At 38.3% G+C, this 19,769-nt stretch overlaps 2 pseudogenes; one reads left to right on the top strand and one right to left on the bottom strand.

The window, feature by feature from the left end:
• The first annotated feature begins 698 nt into the window (after positions 1–698).
• LOC132297751 (small nucleolar RNA R71) lies at positions 699–797 on the top strand (annotated as a pseudogene).
• Positions 798–13,903: 13,106 nt separating this feature from the next.
• On the bottom strand, positions 13,904–14,002 carry LOC132297817 (small nucleolar RNA R71; annotated as a pseudogene).
• Positions 14,003–19,769: the final 5,767 nt, after the last annotated feature.

Raw genomic sequence — 19,769 nt, forward strand, 5'->3', positions numbered from 1 at the left:
GGCACTTCTTGAATGACCTTGAGAATAAAATTGTTGATTGGGAAAATGAGAGTTGAAAATTGATTTCCATTGGGAGCTTAGTAGGATGAACGATAGCCTTGGGAACCTTGGCTTTGCATGGGTGGTGGAATATATTTCCCTTGAAAACCACCTTGGAGAGGGTTTAAGCCTTCTCCTTGGCTTTTCCAAGAAAAATTGGGATGATTCCTCCACCCGGGATTGTAATGATTGCCATAAGGATTATTCCCTTGATTCACAAAAGTGGCATTGACTTGTTCTTGATGCTCATTATGCACATGTCCATGGGGACAATTGGAAGTAGTATGTAACACACTTGAACAAGTCATACAAGATTCATTGGAATGATGATGATAAGGAATTGGGGAGGAAGACATTTGATGGGCCAAATTTTGATTGATAAAAAATTGATCAAACCTTTAAGTTAAGGAGTTCACCTCGGCAACTATGTCATTAGAATTGTCCATTTGATATAAGCTTGAATTCTTCCTTCCTCCTACATTTCTACCTTTTTGAAAGATAAAGATTGGTGTATTAAGTTTTCTCTCATGCTTTCATATAAATGCCACACACCATCTTCATGTGTATCCAAATAGGAACCTCCGACTGAAGCATCAACCATGCCCTTATGGTTATCCGATAAACTTTTATAAAAATATTAAACTATTTGCCACTTTTGAATGTCGTGATGAGGACATTTTCTAAGCAAATCATTCAACCATTCCCATGCCTCATGTAACATCTCCCCATCCCCTTGTGAAAATTCATAAATTGAAGTTCTCATGGCATTGGTTTTGGACACGGGATAATACTTTCTCAAGAACTCTTGTTACATTTCCGCCCAAGAGGTTATGGAAAGAGGTTTCAAATTGTTAAACCAATATTTTGCCTTGTCTTTTAGGGTGAATGGAAAGTGTTTCAACCTCAAAACTTCTTCTGGCATGTCCGTATATTTTACAGTGGAACAAACTCCAAGAAATTCATCTAAATTCTTATATGGTTCTTCATTGGGTAATCCAAAATAATTAGGAAGCATTTAAATGGTTTGTGGCTTGATTTCATAATGATGTGCTCTAAATTGAGGAAGATGAATGCATGTTGGTGTATTGTATTCATTAGGCACATAGTGATCTTTCAAAGCCAAGGGAGGATTTACAATTGGTGGCTTTACATGAGCTCTATTGTTAACTCAGACATTAGGAGGTGGAGGTGGCACAAAGAATGGCCTTGGTATTCCAATTGGAACTTGGCCTTGTGGTTGTGGAGCAAAAGGTCTAGGGATGCCTAATGGAACTTGCATATTATCATATTGTTGCACATTAGGGTGAAGAATGCCTTATTGGTCTATATGACCAAGATCTTCAACATGGTCGTCCATTGATGGAATGGATTCACTTAAATTGCCCCTACCCCTTAGATTACGCACAATTGACTCAAGATTAAGATTCAATGGAATAAGAGGATGATTTAAAGACCTATGACCATACATGCACAATGCAAATCAACACAATCAACAAACATAACAAATAGCAAATACTTCTCCTCCACAACACAAATCAATCAACAACAAGCCTCCACATACAATGATCCCATACTCCTATGCTTTTCAACAAATGCAAGAAAGTAAAATGCCTCCACACGGGCCGATGATTTACACTAAGCAAGAGGAGTTAGAATAGCTCATAAAGGGTCCTTAAGAAACTTTAAGAAATTTTTAAGCTTTTTGCTTTGCTTTGCTGTAATGTTTCCAATTTTTACTATTTTTCATTTTCAGGAAATTTTCTGATTTTTTGAGCGTATTTTCGTCTTTTCCCGTTTTGCATTCTGGATACCGTGGGGTGTGTTGTTTGTGTGTCTAAGAGTTGGTTGGGAGCATTCCATTGAGTTCAGGGCTCTTGAAAATGCAATGGTTTTCATTTTAGTATTTTTTTATTTTTTGGGCCGGAAGGTCCCACGAAGGACCCACCACAGGAATTGTTAAGCATGAGGATGTGTCACAGGTCCATTGCATTTCATGCATATTTATTTTGTGCATAATTTTATTGTTGTAAGTTAATTTGGGTGGTTGGAATTTAGATTTATATATATATATGCATATAATAAGGAAAAAGGTTAGATTTTTTAGTTTTAGTGGTGGGACCTACCACTAAATCTTTTAGTGGCCAAGAGGCCATTTGTGGCCTTACATTCTCCCTCTCACTCTCAACAGTTTCTCTCTCCCTCCTTACTCTCTCTTTTTCTTTTTCTTTTCTTCATTAATTCAAGGCTTGATTAAGTCTAATCCTTTGTGAATTTTTTGGTATTCCCTTAGGCATTGTTGGAAAGCTTGTCAAAGTCATTGTTTTGATTGGATTCAAGCATAACTTGGCCACCCTTAAGAATTTCAAAATTTGGGCATTATTTGGGGCTTTTTGCATCATTTGAGGTAGGGGTCTCTAATACATGATTTTTTATGCCATTGTGAGTTACTTCTTGATAACTTGTTGATTTGCATGCTTAATTAGTCTAAATTCTTGCAAATTGCTTAAGTGTTGTATATGAAATATGTGACAATGTGTTAGCTAATGTATTGTGTATAAGCATGCCTATGTGAAATAGAATTTATGCTTTGTATACTTACTATACGAGATTAATGTTGAATGGAAGCATGAATTACATATTTTAGAAATTTATTTTGGAAAGCATGTGTGAAATTCTATAGTTGAATTGATGAATAGAAGCATGAAACATTCATGCATCCATTGGGAAAGAAAAAGGAAAAAGTGTTTTGAAAGCAATGAAATTATTTTGGGAAAATGGTTTTTGAAAAGTGTTTGGGTAAACCGGATGCCTAGGAGGCGCCTAGTGGTCCGTGGTGTTGATGTGATCTAGAGGGAGCTAGAGAGAGACTCTAGTGAGGTAGAGCTATCTAGGCCCAGACGACGCCATGGAGGTGCCATGTGGTAGGAGAAAGCTAGCCAATCCTTCCCTCGTGGCGCCATAAAGGTGCTATGGGCTGGATTGGATTAACAGCTTGGAACGGTAAAAAGGAATTGTTTTGGAAAATGGGGAGCGACATTGGCATGGCATTTTCACTTCATTAGCATACATTATGCATTTGTGATTGGTGGACATTTATGTATATGCTTGTTGCCGTGGTTATTGACGTGTATCCCCTGTGGCATGATCCCAAATATGTTTTCCTATTTCTTGCATGGATTAACGGGGTCATAAGAAGTGTGTCTTAGACACTTCCTACTAAGCTTAGGCTCACCTCTTTATTATTAACATTTTTTTCAGGTTCGGGAAAAGAAGTGGCGGATGACAATCCACCACAACTCTAGACAGGATCGAGACTAGCATTTTGTTGTCTTTTATATAGTGGTATAAACCATGTTCTTATTGTAAAGCTTAAGTATCACTTGTTGATGTTGTAAATCATGGGTTTTTTGTACATCACGAGTTTTGCTTCATGGCCTGTAAATTGATATTAATCTAAATATTTTGATTATGGTTATTACTTCATGTAATGGATCATGTATTATAATGATTTTGGGTATTGTAAGGTTGTATTCTATGATTTCATATGTGTTTGGGCAACATTTATTCAGTGTAAAGTTCTATAATAGGCTTTTGTGCATTTTCATGTTCATAGTAGTCCAGCAGGAATTCCTCAGCTTGCATGGCCATTATACGTTAATTGTGAGAATTTGAGGTTGAGTATGCCAAAACTTGTAAATGTATTATAATGAGGCCATAAGCCATTGTAGCACATCTATGTTATCACATTATATACACTTGCATGCTCACTTTGGCAAACAATACCCTTCTTGATGAAACAAAAACTTAAGGTTACATTTTTTTGAGTTTTTACCCTATTCTGTTCCAGGGGCATTTCGAGCTTCTAAAAATGCATTTTTTTTATTTTTGTCCACAATGCTGAGTAGAAAACTCGATTTCAGGGGGGGTTGCTTCTTTGTGTTTTCCCCGAAAACGTCATCTTAGCCCTCAAAAATCTATATTTTTCCAGAAAATCCTTACTGCCAGGTTTTGCAGATTTTTAGTACAAATGTACTTGGTACTATTCATCGACTTTTTAAAAAAAATCATCTCGATCGATCCAAAACTTCTGGGGGTCTTGTGGGTGTATTTTAAGATTGCATTTTCAATTTAGGCAATTTAAAAACCTCCCGAAGCCCTATTTCCTTTCCTTGGGTAGTAGCTCGGAGTAATTTTTACCCCCTTGACCTAATTTTCTTGGGGGCATTCTGGGAATTTTACAATGCATTTTTTTTGTTTCTGTCCATGCTCCAAGATAGGAAACTTGATTTTAGGGGGGGTTTCTTCTTTGAGTTTTTCCAGAAAAGTCCGTTTAGATGCCCATTTTTACTCTCAGTTGCAGCAGTAGTGGGCTGTCCTCATCGGGCCGCCACGACATCATTTTTGTTTTTGACCTTTCTCCTTCGTCCGGACTCCGAATAATGCAATTCTTGAGTCCATTATGATTAGTTTTTCATTGTCTTCCTAGCGGTGTGCTCGATAGCACCTGAATCCACTTTTTAAAAAAATAACCATTTTGCCCCTAGGTTCCTTTTTGTCCGTTTTGAAACGACACTTCCGCATTTGTTTTCCTTTGGGTTCTGTGACCTCATTGAGGGTCACATTGGTGTCTTAGAGATGCATTGTATCTTTAGAGAGCATTGTTTCACCTTTTGCTTCTGCATTTCAGATCCGTTATCGAGTCTCATCATTGACGCACCGGGTTTACAAAACTTAGGCCGTCACATGATTTGTCTCGGTGATTAGGTGCATTAGGTAGGATCAAGTGTCCGATAATGGGTTGTGGTACAACCATTGACTATTAAGGATCTTATTTTGAGGATTTTTGACCTGGGTACAAGATAATTTGTTTTATTGTTATGGTGACTCGTGATTATGTGGTCATTGGGAGATTCATTATTTGGTCATCTTGAGGTTGTTAAGTGTAATGGTTGCTGAATGGTGCGGTTGGTGGTCGCTTGTACCGATATGTGGTGGTGTAGCTGTGTGTTAGATAGTGAGTGTTTGGTCTGACAAGGATGTGTACATTTGAGTCTGAGCTTGATTGTGTGATGGACGGGGCTCCTTGTTTGAAGTTTAGTGTGTCCATTGAAAGATGAGTTGGGTTTGGATGTTGTCATGTTTGGTGAATTGATGATTTTTCCTTTTCAAGCTTTAAAGCCTTTTGTGGCAGTGTAGAGTTGATCGATGTTTATCTTGAGTCGAGTATAGTGTAGAGCGTACCAGCTGGTTTTGTGCTGTTATGTCTTGAGTTATGAGTAACCTCATAGGGTTGGGAGCATTGGATTATGGTAGCAATAGTATCTGATTGCCTAACGATGTCCGGTGTCAAAGGCGATAATGTTGGTGAGTTCTTGGCCTTGTAGTTTTATGGGGTGTTTCTCGGGAAGTCTATGATTATGGGCTTCTTCCTTTAAGGAGGGTGGATTTTGATGATGAAATCTTTTAAGGAGGGTAGATTGTAATGTTTCCAATTTCTACCGTTTTTCATTTTCAGGAAATTCCTGATTTTTCGAGGGTATTTTCGTCTTTTCCTATTTTACGTGTCGGACACAGTGGGGTGTGCCATTTGTGTGTCTAAGAGTTGGTTGGGGGCATTCCATTGAGTTCAAGACTCTTGGAAATGCAATGGTTTTTATTTCGGTATTTTTCTATTTTTCAGGCCAGGAGGTCCCACGTGGGACCCGCCACCAGAATTGTTGAGCACAGGGTTGTGTCACAGGTCCATTGCATTTCATGCATATTGTAATGACCCGGTCATTTTCTTCCTTTTCCCTTTTTCCTCAAATTTTGCGGATAAATTTTTTCCGTTGTCTTTTCTTTTATGTGGATGGTTTTTCGTTACTTAGTGTCATCTCGAGTGCTCAGAATTCGTTTCTGAGACTCTTTCGTGTGAATTGACAACTTCCTTTGAGGACCGAGTCATTTTCGCATTTTTCGTTTTTGGACACTATGCGTTATTTCGTCTTTTCCCTATTCTGTCATTTTCCCTATTTCGTCTTATCTCCGTTTGTCAATTTTTGGCACAACCTCACTTCTTGTGCTCGGAGTTGGTTTTTGACTTCACGTATCCTTATCGTGAGTGATTTCCACGAAATACGTATCTTTATTTTTGCAAGAAAGTACTCTGGTTGCTCCCGGTGCCCATAGGGGCATGGATGCATAAATCTTTGGAATTAATTTCATTTCTTGGGGTGTTTTTATAAATATCTTTTGAAGATATTTTATTTTAGGGGCATCTAAGAAAATATCTTTTGGAATATATTTTCATTCTGGGGCAGTTTCGCAGCTAACCTTTTTTGTAGGGGCCATTGTGCAATTAACGAAAGTTATTACAAAATATCTCGTCTGGAGCCTGGATCCTTGTATGGGATTCATTTTCACTTTTTGTTGACTTGTAAATTCCTAGAATTCCGTTCTAGTCGTTTTTCTCCAGTTTCAGAGTTTTTGGACCCGGTTGCCGCCGAACTTGTTCAGGGCATAACTTTCTGCTCGGGACTCAGTTTTTCACTCCGTTTCTTCCGTTATTCATATTTTCTCATTTTAAATCTTTTTTGTTCACGGAGTTTTGCCTTTTGAGTGCGTTTTCTCAAAATCTCATTATCCGGACCCGACGGGGCCCTTTCAGGGCACTTTTTGTGATTTAGTATAAATAGGTGCCTTAAAGAAGAAAAATCAGATTTTCTTCTTCTTCCTCCTCTCCTTGCACGACCAAAGGCAGCCATGGATGCCCATGGAGCTGCCATCTTCTCTCTCCTCCTTTAACCTACTTTTCCTAAGTGAAAATCCTTCGGCCTTTGCATTTGTTACTCGCCTCGTCGTGCTCTACCATTACCCCTTATTAGAAACCATTTCTGACCAAATTTTGAGTTTGGGATTTAGGCTAATTTTGGATTTTCATGGGGCTTCTTGGAGATTCATATAGATCGTGTTGTCCCCGACAAAACCTAGGAGTTTCATCGGATTCGGAGCCATTTCGTTTTGATGGCTTTTGAGATTTTCATCTCAAATTGAGGTAGGGGCTGTCTTAGGATTATATTTGTGTTGTATTGATTATTATATATGCTTATACAACTTGTATGCATGTTTGTATAAATCTTGGAATTTAAATTTAATTAATTTCTTTGTAAATGATTTAATGCTCAAGGATATGTATGACTTGGAATTGAATTGTAACATGCTAGGAAATTATGCTTAGATATGTTGGTTAACATATATTAAATTTGGCTCATTTGATTAAGAATTACAACTTTTATTTAATATTTATCTTTAGTGAAAGTTTAATTCACATGGTTGTATCAAGCATGAAATCAAGTTGTAATGTGGTATTTAAATAGGCCTTGGCGTGTTCTCTAACATAGATTAAATTGAGGGCATTTGGAATTGTTTAAAAATCTAGAGGAAATTAATTAATTAGCTTGATTAATTTTGTTTTAAGTGCTTTAATCACTTAAATTGTCATTTGATGTTATATATGTGATGACCATAACATGTCCTTCAATATATATTAAATTGAGGTTATTTGGGATTAACTTGGAATTTAGAGAATTTAACTGTTTATGTCTAATTAAATTCTATTTTATTACTCCATGGATTTAATTGCATTTTGGAAGTTGTTTTTATATTTAAATCATGGATTTGGATTTGGTGTATGTTCACTTGATTACTTTTGAGTATTGGATAACATAGTTATTACTTTTATATTCATGAGAATATGTTTTTCCTTATTGAATATATTGTTGTTATGTATAAGGAATTGCACACTTTGTATTTGACATCTTTTATGCCATAGTAGTTGTAGACTTTGAGCATGTATTATATATGTTTCCAAAATTGGGTTGTGCTTAGTAAATGGTTGATATCTTGTATATACATATTGATATATATACGTTGTTGCACAATTTGTTGATTTTGGAAACTTGGGGATGTCGTTGTTGGCTACGGCTAGGACTTGGTTCTAGTACGGGGGATTGTCCCTCTATATAGTCTAGTGCGCACATAGGGAGGTTACCCATGGGCTAGTAACCCTAAAGCAACTATGTTGTCGGTCTGATCCGGCGTGACGTCCGAGTATCCACTTTGTTTGATTTCGTATTTCATTTCAAGTTGATAACTAGATGATATCGTAACTTGTTGTTCTTTGTTTGATTTCCCATTTTAAGTTGCACGATGTTAACTTTGAGAAATCATGCTTTAAGCGTTGTATTAGAAGTTCCAATGTTGGTTAAATTGCATCGATATCATAATTTGTGTTTTGATGTTCAAATGTAGTTTAGGAATGATCCTATAAATTCACTTTGAACATAGACGTTAGGTGGCATGACCTACTCTTATTGTTTTCGTATCTTGGATTTCAAGTTGAAAACTTTGAGAATCTATATCTTGTTGCTTTGTATAACATGTTTCCATGTTGTTTGAATTGCATGAACAATGTGATTATGCTAGAAATGTTTTAAGGTAGCTTAGGATGCTTCCTGAGTCTCATTTTGACATAGACGTTAGGTGGCATGAACCCCTTTGATATGTTTCACCTTAAGGTGATAAAATTGTAAAATGCTAGTTCGATGCATGCTCATCTCCTACTAGTAGCTTTATGTTACTCACCCCTACGATACTGGGGCATATTTCAGGTACAGGACTCAAGACTTGTATTCTTTGCCTTGGATCGTTTGGTAGCTTTACGTATCAAACTTGTATTCTTTGATTCTACATATGTAAAGTGTACATAAGTACACTCCTTTTAATGCATTTGACATGTAGGACATGAGGCCAAGGGCCAAGCAAGTTTATATTTGCACTTGTATTCAATTGGTGCCATATTTTGCTTAAAAATGTATTTTTATCAACTATGGAGGCTTTGTATGCTAAAACTTGTTAATGGAATGTAAAGAGGCTTTAGGCCATGTTGGTACGTCTATTTTATCATATTGCATGCACTTGCATACTCACTTTGGCAAACAACACCATCCTTGATGAAACAAAAACTCTAAGTAGCATTTTTAGGGAGTTTTACCCTATTCTGTTCTAGGGGCATTTTGGGTATTTTAAAATACATTTTTTTCATTTTTCCTTGTGAGTCACGTAGAAAACTCAATTTTGAGGGGGGTTTCTTCTTTGTGTTTTTCCATATGCCATCTTGGCCCTCAAAAATCCATATTTGTCCGAAAAATCCTTGCTGCCAGGTTTTGCAGATTTTTAGTGCAAATGTACTTGGTACTATTCATCGACTTTTTTTTGAAAAGTGTGACGACCGATCCGAAACTTCTAGGGGTCTTGTGGGTGTATTTTAAGATTGTATTTTTAATTTAGGCAATTTAAAAACCTCCCAAAGCCCTATTTCCTTTCTTTGGGCAGCAGCTCGAAGAAATTTTTACCCCCTGACCAGATTTTCTTGGAGGCATTCTGGGCATTTTACAATGCATTTCTTTTGTTTCCGTCCTACGTTGGGGTAAGAAACTTGATTTTAGGGGGGGTTTCTTCTTTGAGTTTTTCCAGAAAAGTCCATTTAGATGCCCGTTTTTACTCTCAGTTGCAGCAGTAATGGGTTGACGGCACTGTAGCTGTCACGGCCTTCGTCGGGCCGCCGCGACGTCGATTTTGTTTTTGACCTTTCTCCCTCATCCGGACTCCAAATCAAGTGAATTTTTTTTTGAAATTGATTAATTTTTTATTGTCTATCCAATGATGTGCTCATTTGCACCCAGATATTTCTAAATAATTACCAGTTTACCCCTTTTAGCTTTATTGCTCGTTTTTCTTTGTTTTGTCGTTTCTCCTTCATCCGGAATCCGAATAATGAAATTCTTGAGTCCATCATGATTAGTTTTTCATTGTTTTCCCAGTGGTGTGCTCAATATCACTTGAATACACTTTTTTGCAAAATGACCATTTTGCTCCTAGGTTCCTTTTTGTTCGTTTTTGAAACGACACTTCCGCATTTGTTTTCCTTTGGGTTCCATGACCTCATTGAGGGTCACATTGGTGTCTTAGAGATGCATTATATCTCTAGAGACCGTTGTTTTACCTTTCGCTTTCGTATTTCGGATCCGTTATCGGGTCATCTTTTGGTCATCACTGACGCACCGGGTTTAGAAAACTTGGGCCATCACACATATTTATTTTGTGCATAATTTTATTGTTGTAAGTTAATTTGGGTGGTTGGAATTTAGATTTTTATATACATATGCATATAATAAGGAAAAAGGTAAGATTTTTGTGTTTTAGTGGTGGAACCTACCACTAAATCTTTTAGTGGCCAAGAGGCCATTTGTGGCCTCACATTCTCCCCCTCACTCCCGGTAGTTTCTCTCTCCCTCCTTACATTCTCTCTTCTTTTTTTTTCTTCATCAATTCAAGGCTTGATTAAGCCTAATCCTTTGTGAATTTGTTGGTATTCCCTTAGACATTGTTGGAGAGCTTGTCGAGGCCGTCGTTTTGATTGGAGTCAAGCACAATTTGGCCACCCTTAGGGATTTCAAAATTTGGGCATTATTTGGGGCTTTTTGCACCCTTTGAGGTAGAGGTCTCTAAAACATTATTTTTTATGCCTTTGTGAGTTACTTCTTGATAACTTGTTGATTTGCATGCCCAATTAGTCTAAATTCTTGCAAATTGCTTAAGTGTTGTTTATAAAATATGTGACAATGTGTTAGTTGATATATTATATATAAGCATGCCTATGTGAAATAGAATTTATGCTTTGTATGCTTACTATATGATGAAGGCTGAAAAATGCGTATTTAAACCCCTTAAGCTTAGGCGTTCTAGTAACTTTATCTATCTTACTTTACCGTTTTAGATTAATTTCATATTATTTCCATTTTCTGGCACTTATCCTGAAAATAAGCTAACTCAGCCAAATAAGAGCTTAATTGAAGCAATTCTGGGATTAAAAAAAGAAAGGAGCAAAGAGGAGAAAGAAGGAAGCAAATAAAGCCAAAGGTGGGAAACAGCAAAGTTCGATCGATCCAACTTCAAGGTTCGATCGATCGAACACTGATCGATCTCAGTACTTCAAGATAGATCCAAACCTTAACCCAAAGCATAAAGTCCAAAGTTCGATCTATCCAACACCACCCTTCGATCGATCGAACACTTTTGTCCTTATCCAAATGATTGATCATATCCACAATTGTACCACCCACTAACCACTTTTTTCCTTTTCCCAAAAATATCTCTCAAAATATCTCGAATTTGTCTTTTCCCAAAAAGCTCAACCAATTAGATCGATCCAGCCTCAGTTCGATGGATCTCAGCAAGTTCGATCGATCCAAGTCCAAGGTTCGATCGATCGAACTTCCTCCAATGCGAAAAAGTTAAAAAGCTAGCTTGTTCAATCTGTCCTCTATCCAATCATTAGAGAATATTCTTTGCACGACCCCAGCTCATTTTATGTGTCACTTGACCTACCCATAAAAGGAATATGATGCACTTTTTGAGGGGAAGACAATATACAATTCTAGGGTTTATTCTCTTGGAGAGCAAGCTTAGAGGATGAAGAGGCTAGAAACACCATTGAAGACTCTTCATCAACCAAGGAGCAGATTTCTTCCATGGAGTTAGCCCTTGAAGGTTGGAGCAACATCACCATGAGTGGCTAGACATCCTCTTAGGTCTAGAGTTAGCCCCAAGCATATTTTCTATATCTTAATCTTGTGTATTATTGAGGGATTAGTATTGTAATTAATATTTTGACACTTGGATATATATAGATCTTGTTTATTCAATGATTTATGTGGTTTAATGCTTTTAATTGATCATTTCATTCTATCCATATGTCTATGTATGCTAGAATAGATGTTCATGTGCTTGTCTCTATATTTTGTGTTATTGATGCATGTCTATGTGTATTGATACTATAGATTTAGAGATTGTCAAAACATAGTGCTTAAAAGAATGTTCTTGTGATTTTCTTGATGGTTCATACTTATTCCTTGATGGATTGTGCCTCTCCCCTAGTTTATTTTCATGCTAGTAGTGTAGATGTAGTGTAGTTGTAGTGTAGTGTTAAATGGGAGGACAATCCATGCTTGTTGTTTGATGATCCAAGCTTTTGAATGTAAATAGCATATGTCTCTAACCTTGTGTTGTATTTGGATTGTGAGCTGAATGAAAGGATTAATGACTTGTTTTGATCTATTGTGCCTTTCACATGTTGTTTAAATAATATATGCTTCATTGCTTAGATATATTATGCGTTTCACATGATGTTAGAAAATACTTGCTTAACTAGTCATCCTTACTTATTGAATCAACCAAACACACACACACCAATATTGCAACACACCATTTGCCCTCATTAGTCACTTGTCAACAGTACAAAAATGCATTGCTTGGTGGTGATCTCTAAATCCCAAGACTCTTCTCTCTCTTACTTACTCTTAGTTGCATTCTTTTGTTATTACTTCATTCAATTTAGTTGCTCTCTAATCAACTAACCAACCAATTGTTTGATCACTCGACCTACTAGCCCTAATAGCGATTCCACAACCTTGTCCGACCCTCACAATCCCTTGGGACGATCCCTACTCGCCCTAGCTATATTTATAGTGAAAGGTAGTAGTGGCTTCTATAAATGTAAAACTCTTGGCCCTCGCCTTAAATATCACACTCTCAAACTTAGTGGTAGAGCGGCATACCGAACCATCAGTTTTTGGCACCGTTGCCGGGGATTGATTTGATTTAGCAATGTCGGATTTGTGCAATCAATTAGGATTAGTACTCTTTTGATCGTGTCTTTACTTTACTTTTATTTTTCTTTTTGGTTATTTATTGTGTTGTTCTTACTTGACTAGGTGCATTGTTGGAGAGGAAGCAAGCAAAGGAGCATTCAAGCTAAGCAAGCAAGGAAAAAAGCTAAAAATTCTAAAAAAATTGCTAAGCTAAGCTTTAAATTTGGAGTTGAAGTGCTAAAGGACCTTTGTGAGACTTTCTTTACTCAATCCCTTAGTCAAATCGTCGGCCCGCGTGGAGGCTTATTTTTAATTGTTCTTTGCATCATTGTAGTTAAAGCATGGGAGTATGAATTAAGTGTTTGTGGAAGAAGTCTAGTTGCATTGTTGTGAAGGCATAGTGTTTGTCATTCTTTGTGCTTGTTGTGTTTTGCATTATGCATGCATGGACGTCGTTCATTGAGACCCACTCTTATCCCTTTAGATTTGCATCTTGAATCCGTAATTAAAAATCCTAGGGGAAGAGTAAGTTCAAATAGAACCAATCTATCAATGGATGACCATAATAATGATCATGTTGAGGACCTTGGTCATATAGACCAACAAGGTATTCTTCATCCTAATGTGCACAATGAGAACATACAAGTACCATTAGGCATGCCTAGGCCATTCATTCACCAACCACCACAACAACAAGGCCAAGTTCCATATGGAATACCAAGGCCAATGTATGCTCCACAACCTCCCATCATCAATCAAGGAATTCAAAACCAAGGAGTTCATGTTGCACCTCAAGTAGCTAATCCACCTCTTGCTTTAAGAGACCATTATGTGCCTAATGAGTATAATGCACCTACATGCATCCAATTACCTCCATTTAGAGCACATCATTATGAAATTAAGCCACAAACCATTCAAATGCTTCCTAACTATAATGGACTTCCAACTGAATAATCTTACGAGCATTTAGATGAGTTTCTTGAAGTATGTTCTACCGTAAAATATACGGACATGCCGGAAGAGGTCTTAAGACTCAAACTTTTTCCATTCACCTTAAAAGACAAGGTAAAGTATTGGTTTAACAATCTTAGGCCTTTTTCAATCACTTCTTGGGCAGAAATGCAACAAGAGTTCTTAAAGAAGTACTATCCGGTTTCTAAGACCAATGCCATGAGAACCTCAATTCGAGAATTTTCACATGGAGATGGAGAAACATTTCATGAGGCATGGGAACGCTTCAATGAATTACTTAGGAAGTGTCCACATCATGACATGCCCAAATGGCAATTAGTTCAATATTTCTTTGAGAGCTTATCGGACAACTATAAGGTATGGTTAATGCTTCCATGGGTGGCTCATACATTGATAGGCATGAGGATGACGTGTGGCGTCTTTATAAGAGCATGAGTGAAAATTCTTTGCATAGAACACTATCATCCAAGAATGGTAGAAATTCACAAGGTAGGAAGAGTGTTGGCTTACATCAAGTTGACCATTCAAATGAAATAGCCGCCGAAATGAAGTCTTTATCTCAAAGGTTTGATCAATTTTTGATTAACCAAAACTCGGCGAACCAAGTATCTTCCTTCCCTAACCATTCTCATCGTGCCTCAAATGAAACATGTATGACTTGTTCTAGTGTTCTTCATTCTATTTCTCATTGTCCTCACGGACAAGTGCAAAATGAACCTAATGAACAAGTCAATGCAGCTTTTATGAACCAAGGAAACAATCCTTATGGTACTCACTATAATCCAAGTTGGAGGAATCATCCGAATTTCTCTTGAAAAAACCAAGGAGAGGGCTCAAACCCTTCCCAAGGCGGTTTTTAAGGGAAGTACATTCCACCTCCACTACAAAACAAAGATCCCAAGGTTATAGACCTTATCAATCACAAGGAAATCAATTTGCTAATTATCATTTTCCCAACCAATCTTATTCCCAAGGAAATACTAGAAGTCCCACCTTTGAAGAGAAAGTTTTGAATGTTTTGGGCACTTTAGAGGCTAACACACAATTGCTGCATTCTCATTCTCAATCTATTGCGAAGCTAAAAACCCAAGTAGGGCAAATAGCAAGCACTCTTAATGCAAGAAAGAAGGCAAAGATGCCTATTAATGCCCCACCTAAGCAACAATGTGTTGTGGAAACCCATTCCTCATCGGAAGGCCACACCATTGAACATGTTAATGCGGTGACTACCTTGTGGAGTGGTAGGATTGTGGACAATCAAGTTGAAATATCCAATGAAAAGAGTGAACTGGTGCAACCTCAAGTTGTCACCCGTCCCGTTTCACATCCTATTCCTCCTTTGTTGCATATACATAATCTTGTGAATGAGAAAGTCTTGAAAAATGTGTTTGAAAAAGAAGTTTTGAAAAATGATGTTGAAAAAGTTTTGTTGAAAAATGATTTGAAACAAAGTGATTTAAAAACTTCTTGTGTTGGAGAGAGTTCAAAAGAAAATTCTGAAAAAGTGTTTGAACCAAAAGTTTCATTTCCAGATGCCTTAAAAGGATCCATTTCAAAAGACAAGCAAAAGGCAAAAACCAATGAAATCATGGAAATGTTTAGGCAAGTAAAAGTTAATCTTTCACTTTTGGATGCAATCAAGCAAATTCCGGCTTATGCCAAATTCTTGAAAGACTTGTGCACCTAAAAGCGGAAGAACAAGAGCCAAGCACCAAGAAAAATGGTTTTGACCGAGCAAGTAAGCTCAATTTTGCAACATAACACTTTGCCAAAGTTTAAGGACCCCGGTTCGCCCACTACATCATGCATTATTGGTGATCATATCATTAATCGGGCGCTTGTTGACTTAGGAACAAGTGTTAACCTTCTTCCATACTCGGTTTATGTCAAATTGGGCCTAGGTGAACTAAAACCGACGTCGGTAGTTTTACAACTTGCCGACCAATCTATTAAGAAGCCTAGGGGTATCATTAAGGATGTTTTGATTAAAATTGATAAATTCTTCTTCCTGGTTGATTTCGTTGTCATTGACACAGAACCGGTCCCCAATCCTAAAAGCCAAATTCCCGTTATCCTTGGCCGCCTTTTCTTGGCAATCGTTAATGCCAACATCAATTATAGGACGGGGATAATGAAGATCTCATTTGGCCACATGAAGGTGAAGTTGAATATCTTTAATCCCATACCCAATTCATTTGACAAATATAAAGGAGAGGTTAATGTTGTAGATAAATGTCATGATCTTCAATGTCAATGAAATGAGCTTTTATGTAAGACCAAAACTTCCAAAGGATCATCTTCAACCTTGCATTCTCAAAGTGTTGTTTCAAATTTTTGCTTTGAAAGGGCATGGAAGCCCAAAAGTTGTGATTGCATAAACAAAGAATCAAAAGTTTCTTTTGAGCTTAATCCAACAAGTTCTTCAAAGAACCATTTGTTGGGTGGAGTTCAAAGCATCTATCACCCCAACAAGGAGGGGATGCATTACAAGATCTTTAATCCGGGCCAAAAGAGCCTAATGTCTTGCTAGAGATGTTAAAGACTAGCAAAAACATTTCGTAGCATGTCAAAACCCTATTCCTCCCTCATTTCTATCTTAAATTTCATTTCTTGCGAAGTCTAGATACTTGTTTTTGGTTCATATGCATTGATAGGAACTTTGGTGAGGATTGCATGAGCTTTCATGTCATTACTGCGCATTCTGCATAGTTCGATCGATCTCAAACCTGAGTTTGATCAATCGAACTCCATTCTGTATCCAACACTTAGAAAAATTTTCGACCTGCAAAAACCTGCATCCAAATCACCTCTCTGTCCCACCGTTCAAACTTATTCTTAGATCGATCAGGAGACATTCGATCGATCCAACTTCAAAGTTCGATCGATCTCAAGATTCAACACTTAGAAAAATTTTGAGCTTGCATCAACCTGTATATTTTTGCTCTCTGTCTCATCGATCGAAACATTCCAAAATCAATCTGAAGTTCTTCGATCGATCCAACTTCCAAGTTCGATCGATCTTCAAGTTCCAACACTTAGCCAAATTTTTGAACCATAAACCTGCATATTTTTGCACTCTGTCTGATCGATCGAACTCTTGTTCCGATCGATCTCAGTTCTCCATTTCATGAGAGAGCTCTGCTGGCTCCTCTATCCGTGGTCTCTCATGCACAGCAGGAGCCAGCACAGGCTACCCCACCTCAGTCACCATCTCACGAGGCTGAGGCAGAGGCTAATCATATTCCATCCACCTCTGCGGCTCATCCTGCATTTACACCATCACCATCTCCACCACGTGCTGGAGCTGAGCATTCACCCGTACCATCTCCACCATGTCAGCCAGCTCAGCCAGCTCAGGAGCGTGATAGGCCTGTGCCTAGATATGCGTATATGGCAGTCGACCATGAGACAGTGTTCGATACGGCCTTTTTCTCCAGATCGGTGCTAACTCGATCAGCTTACCACAATATCATTCAGAGGGGCCTAGCAGCTATTCTTGCCCCAGTCACAGAGCCAGTCTACCCGCGGCTGGTACGGTTGTTATACCAGAACCTCCAACCATCCCTGCGTACCATAGCAAAGCTGGTCACTTCTGTAGATGGCCATCAGATCACTATTACAGTGGACTCACTAGCCCGCTCTTGCCACTGCCCACACCGCTGTCCTCCAGAGCTTCAGGAGACATATTCGAGGCTATACAGGCCTTCTTATGCCAACATGGCAGTTTTTTTTACAGGTCACCATGCCAGTGGAGAGACCTTCGCCACCCGGACATTCCTTCCAGATGACCTGTGGTTCACCGATTCCATGCTCTTCCGGAACATCTACATGGTAGGGCACAAGATTCAGAGGAGGGGAGATTATTTGACAGCCCTCTATGCCTTCTACACCGTCCACTGGGTATCTATTACCGCGTTCATCTAGAGCGTGATGAGGAAGCTATATGATAAGTATATTAGCAAGGAGATGCCCGGACAGGCTAAGTCTCTCCCATTCAGCCACCTCATCACCCAGATTCTTATCAACCAACGCTACCGTATTCATCCTCGGGAGCACCCCGAGAGAGGTTCATGTCACTTTCTCAAGAAGGACTGGACCAAGAGCTACAACGCCATTATTACTAGACTGCAGGACCACACAGTAGTGGCTGTAGAAGAGCTAGAGGCTGAGGAGGAAGCAGAGGCACCAGCTCAAGCAGCAGCCGAGGCAGCAGCAGCCGATCCCACAGTAGATGACGCACCAGTTGATCCAGCTACTGAGCATATAGATATTGATTTAAAGCGCCCTGCAGACGACACAGAGCAGTACTCTCCAGCTGGGTCGCTTATTCATGACCAGGAGCAGACTCAGGAGTTTTCTTCTGATTCATCTATACCTGAGGCTCCAGATCTGACCCCTGGCTTTGGAGTACGCCTGCAGACTCTTGAGGATGCTGTTGTTGCAATACGAGCTAATCTTACAGCCCACAGAGCTGATTTTGCTGCCTTCAGAACAAATGTCGCGACTATGTTCTAAGATCTATCCAGAGATATCCGCGGAGCCCGACCTGCCCGTCCTACCTCATCCTCCTAAGTTCCCAGTTCCTTCTATCTTTTAATCCCTCTCTGATCTCTATTTTTGTCACTGTACAGTACTATTATTTTTGCAGCCGGTCTGTCGGCTTTGATATTTTTATTGTACCTGCACTTTATCTATTTTATATATCTGTTTTTGCTATGGATGTCATATATTATATTCTCTTATCTGTATGTTTGATTCCATCAGGTGCATCATAGTGACTTCAGTGAGAGAGTGCTTCCCAATTTTCAGGACCACCCTTATACCTCTCTCATCTATTAATATGTTTATCCCATTTACACTTGCATGTCCACTGTGCACTAATTATCCCATTTTGTTATCTAATGAGTTTATCCAAGTGCCAATTTTTAGGACCACAGTTCATCCCAAGTTTGGGGGGGCCATGCCACCCACTTCGGATACTTCAGTCCCGATCATTCTATGCCTTAGTTGCACTGGTATATTCTTTCCTTTGTTATCTTGGACATTGAGGACATTGTGCCATTTAAGTTTGGGGAGAATGGTGTTTTATAGTGTTAGCATTAAATTTTGAAATAATTTTAAGCATGACTTATGTATTTGAGGGATATTTCTATGATTGGTCCATATCTAGCTATGATTTTGATCTTTTGAGGACTATATTTCTTAAATTTTAAAAATTGCTTGACTTGAGAGTCCCATACTCCTTGTATGCCTTATGGAAGCCATTTAGGAGTAAATTTTTCGAAAGATTGATATCTTGCTTGCACTTGTGGTCCACATCATCCTGATTTTGTGATTGTTTTGAGATTCACTCCAGTATTCTACACTAGCACAGGCGCACACTAGCATTCATTTGTGGGGTACATGCTTTGTTGATTATTGAATTGGTTATATCCCAATTGAGGTAGTAGTGCATTGAAAGTTTTAATTCTTGATAAAGGTGGATAACAACCCCTTTTCACGAAGTAGCCGGGATTCTAGCCTCATCAAGCACTGAACTTCTAGCGCCGAAAGGTGGAGGGCCCAAACTCTAGGTTAATAATTGTTTGTTCAATGATTAAAAAAAAAAAAAGTGAGGACTTCTCCCAAATGGTGAGAAGTGGAAAATGATTAGATGGTTGTTGTCTTAATTTGTAACCTAGTTGATTTGAGATTGTAAGTCTGTAGGGGTATTTGAATGCCTAATGCCCTAAAGCAGTCTAGTTTGGGAGTCATTGACCTAACGCTCGACCTCATGAATCACTAGAAAGCTTAATAGATCAACACATTGCACTATGCTTCCATCTTTGATCCTATAAAAAAAATAAATAAATAAAAAATATAAAAAATAAAAAATCGAGTGAAAAGAATAAGCGCACCTAGATGAATAAAGCTTTAATAAAAGGTCCACTTTTTGTCTTGATGATCGGTACTAGATTTGTGTGCTAGTTTGAGGGTAAAGATGTGATCATTTCTCTAATTGGCTAAGATAGCAACACATTTGATGCCGGTCCACTCAAAAAGGATTTTAGAGTTGTTTTGATTTGCATG

Source organism: Cornus florida, unplaced genomic scaffold, assembly GCF_030987335.1.
Source record: "Cornus florida cultivar Cherokee Brave unplaced genomic scaffold, ASM3098733v1 CherokeeBrave_3.0.0_Hap2_Chr02, whole genome shotgun sequence".
Lineage (NCBI taxonomy): Eukaryota > Viridiplantae > Streptophyta > Magnoliopsida > Cornales > Cornaceae > Cornus > Cornus florida.